The following is a 17,028-nucleotide window of genomic DNA, read 5'->3' as shown; positions in this document are numbered from 1 at the left end:
CCACATTACCACATACCACGGGTGTCGTCACAAACTCTAAACACAATCCCCTGTAAATACCCCTTTCATTTGAGTGGCCGCACGACCCCCGTGTTCGGACGCCCCTCGAGCCACCGCGAATCCGGATCTGAGCAGCCCGGCTGCTGACATGGGGGCGGCACACCTCAAATTCCTGGCGTCACAAACAGGATATGAGCAGGACCCACTTACCTGGGTGACGTGCGCCTTATAAGTCGAAACCATGAGTCAAGATCCCGTTTCCCACCAATTCCGCCATCGTCCGCCATATTTTGGCACCAAAACGCTGTCTTCTCCACAAAAGCACGCAAACAGAAGCCCCACCCTTCGTCCTGAGAGTGAGCCCGGAACCGGAAGTTCCCAGAGGGCCACAGCATCGAAGAGAGTGCTAAGTGAAAACCAAGGGTGAGTGCGAAAATGTCTGTGCCAGGCGTTGGAAGTGTCGCGGCGCTACCCCCACCAGGTGACGGCATGCAGCAGAAGAGAAGCAGGGACGCCAGGACTCTGCGATAACGTTCCTGGACCACGCAGAGGAAAGATGGTGGAGCGGAGCTGGTCACCGGAACGTGCTACATCCGGGACCGCGACCTGGACTGAGGAAGAGACGGAGCAGCTTTGCAGGAGAATGCAGACGCAGTTCCTGTTTATACTGGACCACTGGAGGGAAGAGATGGAGAGCCTGGTGATGGCGGTGCCAGCCCGTGAGATTGAGATCCCACGTGAAGAGAGGGTAAGCGGTTACCCAGTCCCTAATGATTACCCCAATCCGGCCGATGCGGCTGAGGGATCCGGACCGCCCCCGCACCCGGTGAGCACTCCGCCGCCACCAACCCCGTCCTCGGCGGACGCCGAGCTGCCTGCTCCCACCATGGCAGTGGAACCCTTACCCCCTGTGTATGAAGATACTGCTGCAGAACCCCCGGTTTCGTCCCTCGACCCGGTGACGACAGCGGTCACCCCAACACCGGCCAGACCAAACCCGGCCGCATCATCGAGCCCATCCTTAGAGGTGGAGCCCCGGACTCTGCAACCCCGGCTGCGGAGTAGTCGGTAAATCTACCCGATGTAGCGGAGGTGGAACCTAAAGAGTCACCGGTTGCGCCACCGCGCGGAATCCCAACGGCTGTTGGGGCCGCAAGAGCACAGCCAAAACCTATGCCAGCTGGGAGGCAAGGCCGGACGCTGACGCTCCCTACTGGAAATGACAACAATGCAAGTTAAACCTGGAGATGACAACACAGAACCAGTGACGATGGGAGATTGCTGCACGCACTAACCAAGAGAAGTTGAAAGAGTGGGGCTGGTATGCCCTGGAGGTAGAGCGGCATGTTTTGAGTGATGACAAAGTCATGCCGGCCTCTGCAGCCGGGTCGACCGCGATGATGGTAGCGGTACCAGGCTGTTTAAGGTTTAAAATGTTAGGTATCTGTGTTTTGTTTATTATTTTCCTAAGTTTGTTATTTTTCATATAGAAAATGTTAGAAGATGTGTCTAGTGATGAGCGAGCATGCTTGTAACTACTCGGTACTCGCACGAGTATCGCTGTACTCGGGCTGCTCGGCGTGGACCGAGTAATCTCGCGATACTCGTGCTGTACTCGTGGTCTTCATCCCTGCATGTTGGCGCTCTTTTGAGAGCCAGCCCTCATGCAGGGATTGGCTGGCAGACCACTGCAATGCCACAGCCCTGTTAGTTGCGGAATTGCAGTGATTGGCCGGCCTGCACAGCGTGACCGAGCCTTTATACCGGCCGGCGCGCTGTGCTCTGCTCACAGCTATCCAGACAGTGAGTGCAGGGAGAGTGTCGCTGATTCAGGGAAAGCTTTGCGGCCCTTTATAGCTTTTTCAGTTGCAGGGTTGCAAACAGTGTGACCAAAAGTCCTTCTCAGGACTATTCTAGTTGTATACAGGCAGGCAGGGTATAGCCAGGTCGGAGTACAGTAGCAGAGTCCTTCTCAGGACTATTGTTGCTATATACAGGCAGGGTATAGCCAGGTCTGAATACAGGCTAGTGACCAGAAGAGTCCTTGTCAGGACTATTGTACCAGTATACAGGCAGGCAGGCAGGCAGGGTATATATAGCCATTCCTAGTGGTGACCGTATACCAGCCTTCATCATATCTGGGGCTGGTGTACACAGTCTAAAACAGTCCAGATAGTGTCTGACTTGTCTGTAATTGTCGCTCCCCAAAAAAACCTGTTAGGTTCTTATTGCGTCCGTGCTTGGTTTTTAAAACCGCACGTGTGTGCCTGTCGGTGGCAGCGTACAGGTGCACTTGTGTGCAATTTCCACAAACTTTGATATAACGCACAAGTAGTGAATACATGTCAGCACAACATTGCAAAATGCGCAAGGGCATTGGCAAGGAACAAGGAAGTGGACGTGATGGTGGTGCAGGCAGAGGCCGAGGTCGTGGGCAAGCTCTAATTTCGCCACAACAAAGGGCCACATCTAGTCGCTCGCACGTCCTGTCCCAAATTCTTGGGGACCGCAGCAGTACACCGCTCTTGAACCAAGACCAGTGTCAACAGGTTGTTAGTTGGATAGCAGATAATGCTTCCAGTCAGATTGGCACCACCACAAACACTCTGTCTTCCACACGGTCAAGTGTCAGTAGCCGTGATACTGCACCGCACATTTCTGAACCTGATCCTCCTTCCTACCACCAGGCTGAGTACACGTCCTCCTCGGACATTAATGATCCCACACTTGGACACTCGGAAGAGCTGTTCACGTTTCCATTCACACATTCTGGCCTCTCGCCAGCTCATATTGAAGTGGGTCATGAGGAGATCGTCTGTACAGATGGCCAAATATTTGAGCAGCCACGTTCTCACGAAGTTGGCAACGTGTCTCAACAAGTGGTGGACGATGATGAGACACAATTGTCAGGAAGTCAGGAGGAGGAGCAGGGTGCGGAAGAGGAAGACGACGTGGTGGATGATCCAGTAACTGACCCAACCTGGCAGGAGGATATGCAGAGCGAGGACAGCAGTGCACAGGGGGAGGGAGGCGTAGCATCACAACAGGCAGTAAGAAGCAGGGTGGTGGCCCCAGGCAGAAGTCAGGCAACCGTTCCCCGGAACAACACGACGACACAAGGTGCCTGTACAAATGTTAGGTCTCCCGAGTCTGGCAGTTTTTTAAGTTGGATCCAGATGATTCTAAAAAGGCCATTTGCAACACCTGCCGTGCCAGCATCAGCAGGGGTACCAAAACTTGCAGCCTGACCACCACCAGCATGATCAGGCACATGTCAGCCAAGCACCCGACTTTGTGGGAAGTACAACAGAGTCGAGGAGCAGTGCTTGCTGATGTCACTGCTACGTCTTCGCTGGTTGTGCATGCGAGCCAATCCCCTGTCCATGCTGCCTGCGAACAAGCCTCCTCCACTCCTGCACCTGCAGTTGCCTACGCAGAAAGAACACCATCATCAATCACGTCCTTGTCCCAGCGCAGCGTTCAGTTATCCATTCAGCAAACCTTTGAACGCAGGCGCAAATACACTGCCAACACCCCACATGCCACAGTTCTAAATGCTAACATTTCGCGACTGCTTGCGCTGGAAATGTTGCCTTTTAGGCTGGTGGAGACAGAAGCATTCCGTGACCTGATGGCGGCAGCTGTCCCACGTTACTCGGTCCCCAGCCGCCACTATTTCTCCCGGTGTGCCGTCCCCGCGTTGCATAACCACGTGTCACAAAACATCACACGTGCCCTGAACAACGCTGTTTCACCCAAGGTCCACCTAACCACAGACACGTGGACAAGTGCTTGTGGGCAAGGCCGCTACATCTCGTTGACGGCACACTGGGTTAATATTGTGGAAGCTGGGACCCAGTCTGAGCGAGGGACGGAACACGTCCTTCCCACACCAAGGTTTGCAGGCCCTACCTCAGTCAGTGTTTCACCCACACTCTACAGCTCCGGAATGTCATGCTCTTCAGCCTCCTCCTCCTCCTGCGCATCCTCATCCACTGTACCCTCCACACCAGTCCCAAGCTGGAAGCACTGCAGCACTGCCTCGGCGAAGCGGCAACAGGCTGTGCTGAAGCTAATCTGCATAGGTGACAAACCCCACAATGCAGAAGAGCTGTGGACAGCTCTGAAACAGCAGGCAGATCACTGGCTCACACCTCTGAACCTAAAGCCAGGAAAGGTCGTGTGTGACAATGGCCGGAACCTGGTGGCGGCTTTGAGGCGAGGCCAGCTGACACATGTTCCATGCGTGGCCCATGTGCTCAACCTCGTGGTTCAGCGGTTTCTAAAGTCATACCCAGAGCTGTCTGATCTGCTGGTAAAAGTTCGCCGCCTGTCTGCACATTTTCGAAAGTCACCTACTGCTTCAGCCGGCCTTGCCGGCTTTCAGCGCAGTTTGCATCTTCCGGCTCACAGACTGGTGTGTGATGTCCCCACGCGTTGGAATTCAACTCTGCACATGTTGGTCAGGATATGTGAGCAGAAGAGGGCAGTTGTTGAGTACCTGCATCACCTAAGCCGTCGGGAAATGGTTCAAATTCCACACATAACACCTGAGGAGTGGAGATGGATGTCAGACCTATGTACCATCCTCCAAAACTTTGAGGACTCCACCAAGATGGTGAGTGGTGATGACGCCATTATTAGCGTCACCATACCGCTACTCTGCCTTCTAAAACGGTCTCTGCTGAAAAACAAACATGATGCATTGCAGGCGGAGCGCGATGAGTTGCAGCAAGAAACAGTAGTGGGTGTGGGTGATAACACACAGCCCAGCCTCGTCTCATCACAACGTGCAGTGGAGGACTATGACGAGGAGGAGGATGAAGACATGGAGCAACTCTCCGGCCAAATTGAGGATATGACATGCACACCAGTCATATCCTCGGTTCAGCGTGGCTGGCCAGAGGACAGGGTAGATGAGGAGGATGAGGAGGAGGAGGACAGCATGTTCAGTCATCTTGTTGGTCAGGCTACTGAAGTCCTGGCTGTTAAGAGTCTGGCGCACATGGCTGACTTTATGGTAAGCTGCCTGTCTCGTGACCCTCGCGTTAAGAACATCTTGGCCGACAATCATTACTGGTTGGTAACACTGTTTGACCCACGCTACAAGGAGAACTTTTTGTCTCTTATTCCCGTGGAGGAGAGGTCAACCAAAATGCAGCAGTTCCGGAAGGCCATAGTCACGGAAGTAGGCAAAGCATTCCCCTCACAAAACGCTAGCGGCATAGGTCAGGAATCATTGGACAACCGAGGCGTACAGCCGAGAGAGGCACAAGTCCAATCCGCCAGAGGTAGGGGAACAGTCTTTAAGATGTGGGACAGTTTTCTCAGCCCCTCACGTACCACAGCCCCTGAGGTGCGGGGTAGTGCCACAAGAAATCCTAAGTTTGCCCAGATGCTGAAGGAGTACCTTGCAGATCGAACAACTGTACTCCGACATTCCTCTGTGCCTTACAATTATTGGGTATCCAAGCTGGACACGTGGCATGAATTGGCTCTCTACGCCTTGGAAGTCCTGGCCTGCCCTGCCGCTAGCATTTTGTCAGAGCGTGTTTTTAGTGCCGCAGGTGGAATCATTACAGATAAACGCACCCGCCTGTCAACTGAAAATGCTGACAGGCTGACTCTGATCAAGATGAACAAGGGTTGGATTGGGCCAGACTTCACCACACCACCAGCAAATGAGAGCGGAATTTAAAGTTTGCCATGTACCTCCACTCACCCATGGGTACACACTTCTGGACTTTGGATAATCGCTGGACTGCTCCTCCTTCTCCTCATGCGCCACCATGATGACCGTTACAAATTGCAATACTTAGGCCTTTGTTTCAGGTATACCCCCAGTGGTAAATTTTTTCGCCCATTCTTTGCAGAATGGACATTACAACGACAGGAGACCCGCTCCTTTGCAATGGACACTTAATGTTTTGAGGCCCTCATGCACGTCTCTACCCAGGGACAACGTGGAGCCTCCCAATTTTTGGCTGCCCTGCCTAAGGGCTATACTATAATACACCCACTTCCTGACAATGGACACTTAATGTTTTGAGGCCCTCATGCACGTCTCTACCCAGGGACAACGTGGAGCCTCCCAATTTTTGGCTGCCCTGCCTAAGGGCTATACTATAATACACCCACTTCCTGAGAATGGACACTTAATGTTTTGAGGCCCTCATGCACGTCTCTACCCAGGGACAACGTGGAGCCTCCCAATTTTTGGCTGCCCTGCCTAAGGGCTATACTATAATACACCCACTTCCTGACAATGGACACTTAATGTTTTGAGGCCCTCATGCACGTCTCTACCCAGGGACAACGTGGAGCCTCCCAATTTTTGGCTGCCCTGCCTAAGGGCTATACTATAATACACCCACTTCCTGACAATGGACACTTAATGTTTTGAGGCCCTCATGCACGTCTCTACCCAGGGACAACGTGGAGCCTCCCAATTTTTGGCTGCCCTGCCTAAGGGCTATACTATAATACACCCACTTCCTGACAATGGACACTTAATGTTTTGAGGCCCTCATGCACGTCTTAACCCAGGGACAACGTGGAGCCTCCCAATTTTTGGCTGCCCTGCCTAAGGGCTATACTATAATACACCCACTTCCTGACAATGGACACTTAATGTTTTGAGGCCCTCATGCACGTCTCTACCCAGGGACAACGTGGAGCCTCCCAATTTTTGGCTGCCCTGCCTAAGGGCTATACTATAATACACCCACTTCCTGACAATGGACACTTAATGTTTTGAGGCCCTCATGCACGTCTCTACCCAGGGACAACGTGGAGCCTCCCAATTTTTGGCTGCCCTGCCTAAGGGCTATACTATAATACACCCACTTCCTGACAATGGACACTTAATGTTTTGAGGCCCTCATGCACGTCTCTACCCAGGGACAACGTGGAGCCTCCCAATTTTTGGCTGCCCTGCCTAAGGGCTATACTATAATACACCCACTTCCTGACAATGGGCACTTCAGGTTTACAGGCCCTCATGCACGTCTCTATGCAGGGGCATTGGTGAACTTCACAATTTTGGACTGCCCTGGCAAAGGAAAATACTACAAAGACTCACTTCCTCAAAATGGGCACATTAGACTCAAGAGGCCTTCATGTACGTCTCTTCTCAGGGACATCGGAGTGCCACACAATGTTTTCACGTAAAATCTTTCATATAATCTCCAAAAGTAACATACACCAGCTCTATCTCACTATTGGGTATATGCCCTTAACATTTCCGCCATGAAAATTCATTTTGGTGTCATTTTGGAAGGTTTTCTGGTGAGTCCGTAAAAATGGCGTGAAACGCGGACAAAATTGTTCACAGCTGTGACTTTTGAGTGATAAATGCTTCAAGGGGTCTTCCCCATGCTGTTGCCATGTCATTTGAGCACTCTTCTGAGACTTTTGTGACATTTTTAGGGTTTCTCCATGCTGCCGGGGGGTCATTTCACAAAAATACTCGGGTCTCCCATAGGATAACATTGGGCTCGTTGCTCGGGCCGAGTACACGAGTATCTTGGGAGGCTCGGCCCGAGCTTCGAGCACCCGAGCTTTTTAGTACTCGCTCATCACTAGATGTGTCTAATCAACAAGGTTTAAATGAAAAGAGAAAAGTTACCTGATTAATGAGAAGATTTTTATATTGTGTGCACCCGGTACATGGACTTCGTTACATATATAATAGTAAACATGGACCATGGTCACAGGACTGGTTGTGACCAACACAGACTTGTGTTCTTGTAAATAATTGCACCTCCTGTGTCCACCAGAGTCGTCTATTACAACACCCGGGACCTTAACCTGGTCACGGACCCACAATAGGTTTGCAGCGGGTCAGGTTGTTTGGGTGGCGGGTTAATGGGATCCGGGACATTGGGACTGGACTGTTGCAGGAAGAGGCTGCAACGGAGTAGGTTGAGCCTCCGCTACTAGCTAAACCGGTAGCGTTCCATCGTTGGAATGATGAACTCTGAATTAAGTTACGTAACGTTCAAGTATCCAGCCTCCCTAATATGGGAAGTATCTTGTAAATAAAAATGTTCCTTTTTTCATTTTTACAGTTTTGAAAAAAAAAAAAAATAAAACCTTTGATGTCCTGTAGCTCGAGGACGAGCTACGTTTAACTAAGGGGGAATGTTATGCCCCTGGACTATCAGGTCGTCACAGGGTATTGTACACTCTGCCCTCCCATGCAATATCCACCTTCTCCTTGGTTTAGGGTCCCTAACTACATGGTGTTGCCTATATCAGCCAATAAAATCCTAGGTACACTATGCACCACACCCACCAGACTCACTAGTGGACGGCCTGAGTGGAATAGGGTCGCCCACTTGCGGGGTTGGTTGTGGGTGATGTCCTTTGGGGCTGATGGTGATGCCTCAGCTGAGATGGTTCTGCTCCCCACAGGCGGAAAGGGCTCCAGGGAGATGAGGACGGTGATGAAGGCTGATGGCGCAGAAGCGCGGGGCGGCGGCGCCAGCAATGACAAGGATGACACCGGGGTTGCGGTTCAAAGTTCTTTTTTACTCACAGTTCGTAAGATGCCTCGGTGTTGCCGCTCTGTGTCGCGATGGCCTCCAGCCGGTCCCAGGTAAATCAGAAGCAATCACCGGTGTCTGTGGAGTGTGAGACCTTCCTCCTCTGTGCTTACTTGTGGAGCCCCATGGCTTGAAGCAACTTGGGGACCCTGGTGTTCTTGTAAAGTGTCCTGTCCTGTATCCAGGTGGCATGGATGGGGCCCGACCGTGCTCTTGACCCCGGACCCTATGTGTCACTGTGCTCCGGGAAAATGGGTGGTGGGTGATGGGACTTGGAATCACCATCCCCTACAGATTCTGGTGGTCCAACGTGGAATATGTTCCACCCAAGGGCTCTGCACCCTGTCTGTGCTGGCACTGTGGGAACGGTTAGGCTCGACCTCCAGCTACCATGTTCTCCTCTGTCTCAATAGCTCCACCAGTTGCCCCTCGCCCTTTTCCAGTCTGCCCGATTTTTGCAGGAGAAGCTCTCAAGCACTCTCTCCTGCAACCGTGTTGTTCAGAGTCTCAGACTATTTTGAAATGAAGCTGTTTGTGTGTTCCTACTGCCTCAGTGCAGCCCCCACCTTTCTGATGACTCACCAGTGGTTGTCCCAGCAACTGGGAAATTCCCTTGCTGTCTGGCTTCCTGAGTTGTGTAACTGTCTGAATCACTGGCTGGATGTTGTGTAAGTGAAAATCACCAATAAATAACCTCTTCTTACCAGGGATAAGCATTGCATCTTAAATGAGATGCAATACCCTATGGCGACTGAGCTCAGGTGCATCACAGAGTGATGTTGGAAACAGATGAAGATGGCGGAGATGAGTACAAGACAGGGGACTAAGAGGTACTTTACACATTGCGACATTGCTAGCATCGGCTAGCGATGCCGAGCGCGATAGTACCCGTCCCCGTCGCACATGCGATATGTGGTGATTGCTGCCGTAGCGAACATTATCGCTACGGCAGCTTCACATGCACATACTTGCTCGGCAACGTCGCTGTGACTGCCGAACTATCCCTCCTTCGAGGGGGAAATGCGTTCGGCGTCACAGTGACGTCACCGCGACGTCACTAATCGGCCGGCCAATAGAAGTGGAGGGGCGGAGATGAGCGGGACATAACATCCCACCCACCTTCTCCCTTCCGCATTGCCATCGGGACGCAGGTAAGGAGATGTTTGTCGCTCCTGCAGGTTTATACACAGCGATGTGTTCTGTTGCAGGAGCAACAAACAACATCGTACCTGCGGTCGACCCGACATTATGAAAATGAACGACGCTACACAGATCACCGATTTTTGACGCTTTTGCGATCGTTTATCGGCGCATCCAGGATTTACACGTTGTGATGTCATTACCAACGCTGGATGTGCGTCACTAACGACGGGACCCCAACGATATTTCGGAAGCGATGTCGCAACGTGTAGCCCCCACCTTACATTTAAAGCACCAATTCAGCTTTACAATAAAAAAGACGCTGGAGTTGTGCTTTAAAGGGGTTTTCCCTTCTCTAAGATCCTATCTCAATATGTAGTAAGTGTAATAATATTATCAGATACCTCCAATTAGAAATATAGTATAGTTCTTTTGATTCACTATTTCGCATACCTCATGTTCAGAATCAGGACACTTCTAATTGGAGGTATTTGCTAATATTATTATTATGACTATTACTACTACTACATATTGGGATAGGATCTTGGAAAATGGAATACCCCTTTAACCCCTTCAGCCCCGGAGCACTTTCCGTTTTTGCGTTTTTGTTTTTTGCTCCCCTTCTTCCGAGAGCCGTAACTTTTTTATTTTTCCGTCAATCTTGCCATATGAGGGCTTGTTTTTTGCGGGACAAGTTGTACTTTTAAATGAAACCATAAGTTTTACCATATGGTGTACTGGAAAGCAGCAAAAAAATTCCAAGTGTGGAAAAATTGCAAAAAAAGTGTGATGGCACAATAGTTTTTGGGATGTTTTATTCACGGTGTTCATTATATGGTAAAACTGATGTGTGGGTATGATGCCTGAGGTTGGTGCGAGTTTGTAGACACCAAACATGTATAGATTTACTTGTATCTAAGGGGTTAAAAAAAATTCACAAGTTTGTCCAATAAAAGTGGCGCACGTTTTGCGCCATTTTACGAAACACGTAGCGTTCTTACTTTTTGGGATCTATGGCTCAGTGACGGCTTATTTTTTGCGTCTCGAGCTGATGTTTCTAATGGTAGCATTTATGCGCAGATGCTACGTTTTGATCGCCTGTTATTGCATTTTGCGTAAAACTTGCGGCGACCAAAAAACGTAATTTTGGCGTTTGGAATTTTTTTGACACTACGCCGTTTACCAATCAGATTAATTGATTTTATATTTTGATAGATAAGGCATTTCTGAACGCGGCGATATCAAATATGTGTATATTTATTTATTTTTTAACCCTTTAATTTTCAATGGGGGGAAAGGGGGGTGATTTGAACTTTTAGGTTTTTTGTTTTTTTTAAAAAATTTTAAAGCTTTTTTTTTTTTTAATTTTATCTTACTAGTCCCCCTAGGGGGCTATAGCGATCAGCAATCCGATTGCTGATCGCTATCTGCTGATCACAGCTATACCGCTGTAAACAGGAGAAATCGTCACTTTCTTTTTTCCTCTGCTCCGTGCCGAGGAAGAATGAAAGTGAAACTTCATAGCAGCAGGCGTCATCACATGACCCTGTGCTACGATGACAACCACCGAACGTCACGTGATCACTCACGTGACATCCGGAGGGGGTGGCGGTAAGTAAAAAACATGGCCGCGCGCATATAGATCTCGCTGCCAGACTTTGGCAGCGAGATCTAAGGGGTTAATGTTCCGGGTGGAATGCGATTCCACTCGGAACATGTAGGCACACATGTCAGTTGTTGAAAACAGCTGATATGTGTGCCGATCCACGCCGCCTGCCCGCGGCAGGGGGCGGGGCTTACCGGGACACGATCCATGACGGAAAGATCCGTCCACGGTCGTGAAGGGGTTAAGCATCAATAGAAAGGGGCATTACACTTGATTTGTAAATATGTGAGAATAACAACACAATGCTATTGTCATGCTTTCAAGGGTGTTCAGACCACAAGGAGTCTGATGTACAACGAAAAAAACACCAAAACAACACCACAAATAAGGGGGGGAACACCGTGTACACAATAACAATACTGGGCCCTGGCACTAGTGAGAGGGTAGATGGACACCTCCTATCCTCACCTTTAGCAGTCCCTACTCTCCTAGCCAGTCCCTATGCAGTCTCCGCAACTGTTGCTGAGCAGCACTCTGAGACCCTGGGAAACAATTTAGATACCCTGACTAATGATAGGCCGGTGAGGTAAACTAGACCCACCACTGCACTAATAAAATAAAGGGGTAGGGGAGACACACAGGGGGAAAACTGCAACACAAAATTATAATGGGTGGCTTTTTGGAAAGCTTCAACACAGCTCCTTCCACCAAGGGGGCCAGTATATAAATGAATTTGTATCTTCAGCAGGGATTGCAGGGTAACACCTCTATTTAAACTTGAAGGGCATGACTACAAAGCAGTGGCAGCTGAAGCACTCAGCTAGGAACTGCTGGAGAAGCTGCCAACAGCAAAACTGACATTATTCATTTAGGTACTAAAGAAAACTAAACTACATTTAAATGTGAATAGTCAGATGGAGATGAGAGGCTCTAGTCCGAAAGCTGTCACTAGTCTCCAAAAACAGGGAGACGACCCTGACAAACATCTGTATATTTAAAGTCCCTGAAAAAAGTTTTGTCGCTTATCCATGTTATGTAAATAATAGCTTATAACCTGACTTTAAATTCATCCATTGGTTTCATAAATTACTCTTTTGAAAGCTGAAACCCTCCCAAATTTGGTTTAGGTTATGAAAATAAAGTTGCTGTAAATCTGAAATATTGATCATTTAATGAACACAGAAAGGTCAGATTTTGGCAAGACAAAAATTGTGTCGCCTTGTCATATAATTGCACCCAATCCTAGTTGACATCCTCACCTGTGCTCACTAAATGATCTGGCAGGGCCATGTTGACATGCAAATCTGGAAACAGCATGTCGCCTCCCTGCTGGGCTGTACAGTGCGTGGAGTCCCCGCCCCCTTCCCTGCACCCTCCCACACATTCCCCCGCACCCTGTACTCTGCCCACAACCTCCCCCTGCACTTCTGTGGGGTCCGTGAGCTGGGGGCGGGGCCTGCCTGCGGCTGCCGTAGTGTCAGCGCCAGCACCAGGCCCCCTGCTCAGGATCACACATTCAAATGTACCGGCATCACAGATCACAGATGCCGGCATATTTGAAAGTGCTGATGAGAGGGAGCGCACCGCTGCTTCTCATCACTGCCCCGCTGTCTGTGCTCTCTTCAGCACAGCGGTGACGTCACTACTGTGCTGATATGGCCAGAGCACAGACAGCGCGCGAACGTGCAGGAGCGGCGGGGACCGAGGACGGGTGAGTATGTACTCCCTACATGTGTTCCCTATGGGGGTAGGGGGGGTCGGTACAGAGCGCCGTGTGTGCGTGCAGAGCCTGATGTGTGTATGCGGTGCAGAGCCTGATGTGTGTATGCGGTGCAGAGCCTGATGTGTGTATGCGGTGCAGAGCCTGATGTGTGTATGCGGTGCAGAGCCTGATGTGTGTATGCGGTGCAGAGCCCGATGTGTGTATGCGGTGCAGAGCCCGATGTGTGTATGCGGTGCAGAGCCTGATGTGTGTATGCGGTGCAGAGCCCGATGTGTGTATGCAGTGCAGAGCCCGATGTGTGTATGCAGTGCAGAGCCCGATGTGGGGCTGTTATTTGCAATGCTGTAGTGATAACAGGTCAGTGCTGGGGCAGAATATACTGACAGGGAATGTGTGCGCAGGGGGCGGGCAGGGAGCGAGGCTGGACACTGGGGTGGGGCTGGACAGTGAGGCCGGGCGGTGCCAGCTCTGACTGGGAGGTGTGGCACAGGAAGTGGTCAGTTTGCTTGTGCTATATGTAAACAGAGAGCTGCAGAGAATAAAGGGTGAATTCAAGAGGAACAAAAGTTAGAAAACAAAAAATAACAATGTAGGGGTGTTTTATATGACAATACAGCACAGATTAGCTTAAACTCAAAAATTTTTGTTATGTTGGACAACCCCTTTAAGTTTGGTGGTGAAAAGATCATGGTCTGGGGTTACATTCAGTATGGAGTGTGCAAAACATTTGCAAGGTGGAAGGTAATATCAATAGCCTAAAATATCAAGAAGTATTAGCTACCTCTTACATTCCCAATCATAAAAGGGGTCAAATTCTGCAGCAGGATGGTGCTCCATCTCCTATATCCATCTCTACAACAAAGTTCCTTCTGGCAAAGAAGATCAAGGTGCTCAAGGACTGGTCAGCCCTGTCACCAGACATGAACATCATTGAGCATGTTTGTGGTAGGATGAAAGAGGAAACTTGGAAGACAAAACCAAAGAATCTAGATGAACTCTGGGAGGCATGTAAGACTGCATTCTTTGCTATTCCTGATGACTTCATCAATAAATTGTATGAATCATTGTTGAACCGCATGAATGCAGTCCTTAGGCTATGTCCGCACGTTGCTTTTTACCTGCTTTTTACCTGCTTTTTTGCTGCTTTTTCAACTGCAGCGTTTAATGGCAAAATGGTTGTGTTCTGCCTTTCAAGCAAAGTCTATGGGAATTTGGGTTTCTTGTTCACACTATGTTGTTCAAAATGCTGCCTTTTTGTGGCAGAACTTTGGTCAAAAACTCAGCTTTGCAGTGCAAAACCCAAATGGCAAAAACAATTGACATGTTGCTTCTTTGAAAAGCTGAGTTTTTGACCAAAGTTCTGCCTCAAAAAGGCAGCATTTTGAACAACATAGTGTGAACAAGAAACCCAAATTCCTATAGACTTTGCTTGAATAGAAGAACACATCCATTTTGGCATTAAACAGCGCAGAAGAAAAAGCAGCAAAAAAGCAGGTAAAAAGCAGGTAAAAAGCAACGTGCGCACATACCCTTAAAGTTCATGGAAGTCACACAAAATATTAACTATGACTCTAATAGCACCACAACGTCATTCACCTATGTTATGCAACATATCTTTGTATTAGAAATTAATTATTTGTTTGAATTTCATATTACTTTCTGTGGGTAACAAAACATTTGTCTTGCCAAAATCTGACCTTTCTGTGTTCATTAAATAATCAATCTTTCAGCTTTGCAGCAACTTTATTTTCATAGCCTAAACCAAATTTGTGAGGGTTTCAGCTTTCTAAAGAGTAATTTATGAAACCAATGGATGAATTTAAAGTTAGCTTAAAAGCTTTTATTTACATACCATGGATAAGCGACAGACCTTTTGTCAGGGACTGTAAAGGAACCCAATCTCTCAAATATCAATATGTAGCAAAGCCAGGAGAGAAATATATTTAAACTTAACATATATAAAAGCAACAATGCATAGATAAAACCTAGGTAACATCAATACAAATAAACCTGATAGCATTGTAAAAGTCTCAAGCATCATCAATATGATTGTTCAAAATGTATCCATAGGCAATACAACATACGTATAAGTGGCCAAATACAACGGTGCTCTTGTAGAATCAAATGGTTGGATCTCACCCAAATGATGCTTGATGTTTCACAGTCCAATGAGTGTGATGGGGCGTAAAGGCAGGGTAACTACTGTATGAGGACAAAACTATCATGCCCTGTGTGGTAGCTATCACTATGACAAGGGCCTTACTCAAGTGTAGGTCTGCCACTAAATAGAAAATGACACCTTAATCCCTTATGAACTCTGAAGCACAAAGTTTCAATTGGGTGAGGAACAGCCATTTTTTTTTCTATATGAGTGTGGCGCCCTGGACAAGCCAGGGGCCACAGAGAACAACACCTACACACCCCACACTCCCGGTCAGGCACACCGAAGTCAGACACAAACCCTTGTTGCCTTCCTCCAGGGGCTGATGTTCACACCAGGGGGGTGGGCCAGGCGGTTTGCCCTGCCCACTGAGGAGTTCACAGTCCTGGAGGTGGGAAAAGCAGGCAGATGAGTTGAGGAGTGGAGAGAGTTCAGTTTGAGAGTGGAAAGTGGAAGGAAGGAAAGTGGTAGTAGAGCAGGCTGAGGTTGGTCCGGGTGTGTGGCCCTGACGGATCAGCAAGGTTGGCAGACGGTGGTGACCGTCTGCAGGAGTGGCCTATTGGAGCTAACCGTAAGGACCGTGGACGGGCGGTGGCCCGGCGGTACCGGACTAGTATGCAAAGAGAAGCCAGCACCATCCGGCAGGGGCTTACGGACCCCGGCAAGGCTAGGAGTCGCCGTGAATTTGCTAAAGCTGTTAGTGAAAGGAACCCCCTGGGTTTCCCAGCAGCCAAGTCCTGACAGAAGGCAACCATCCAACCGAGAGAGGGAAACAGTCACCGCCAAGGCTAAAGTTCCCAGGGCCAGAGGCTGCGGGCAAAAGGGGCTCCTCCAGCACCCATCCAAGCTGGGGAGCGGGTTACCGGTGGGAACCCATTGGAACCGTTACACTACATAGGTGCAGGGAAAGGCAGTCACCATCAACCTGCCGGGAGAAACAACACCGCAGCCGTCTGTGGGACCCGTCCATCCACCCGTGTGTTTTACCGAGAACTGTGTCCTCATCATTGGCTGAGTGAGTACCACCGTGCCGTGCGGCACCGCGCTGCCCCCGCGACCCTGCACCTCACCAGGCACTGTAACACGCCTGCCATCCATCCCTACCCCATCACCGGGCCCCGGGACAACCAACCCCCTACCCACGGAGGGGAGAATTAACATCCAAGCTGCTCCCTGTCATCGCTCCCGGGATCCCCGTCCAGAGCAGCGGTGGTGTCACCAATCTCACCACAACCGTGGGTGGCGTCACGGACAATATTAAATCCCCACAATCAATTCCCCCCTTTTCACTCACGGGCGAGGAGCGCCGCTCAAGTCCCCGGGATCCGGCCCATCGCTCGAGCCACCACCGAGCAGCCGCAGCAGCCGCGGCCGGACCCGAGCAGTGGGAGAGCGCAGCGTCCCCTCCTCCACCCACGACAACTTGGCGTCACGAACAGGATCCTACCGCTCTGCCGTCTGGTAGAGGTGCGCCTTGTTACCGTCGGAGGTGTCCAGCCGAAAAATTGGAGAAGCCACCATCTTGGGCGCGAAAAGTTCCCGCTCGAGCGTCTCCTCGAGTAGTGGAGGAGCGAAGGCCAAAACCTCGCCCCTGTAGAGGAGGAGCCGGAAAGAGGCTAAGGGGGACTGATGGCATCTGGCCGCATGTAGCCCGCGGCTATAAAAGCAGGGACGCCAGGACCCTGCGGCCATCTTGTTGCTGGCTCCTGGAAGAGGCCGCCAGAAAGATGTTCGTGCCGTCCCGTAGCACCGTAGCCCCCACGCCTGGAACCACGGCATGGGTGGAGATCCGGACCGCGCAGCTCCAACAACGGCTGCAGGTCAAGATGCAGCTCCTCTTGGAGGAGTGCGA

Source organism: Anomaloglossus baeobatrachus, chromosome 6 (genome assembly GCF_048569485.1).
Source record: "Anomaloglossus baeobatrachus isolate aAnoBae1 chromosome 6, aAnoBae1.hap1, whole genome shotgun sequence".
NCBI classification, from domain to species: Eukaryota; Metazoa; Chordata; class Amphibia; order Anura; family Aromobatidae; genus Anomaloglossus; species Anomaloglossus baeobatrachus.
This window is presented reverse-complemented; position numbering follows the sequence as displayed.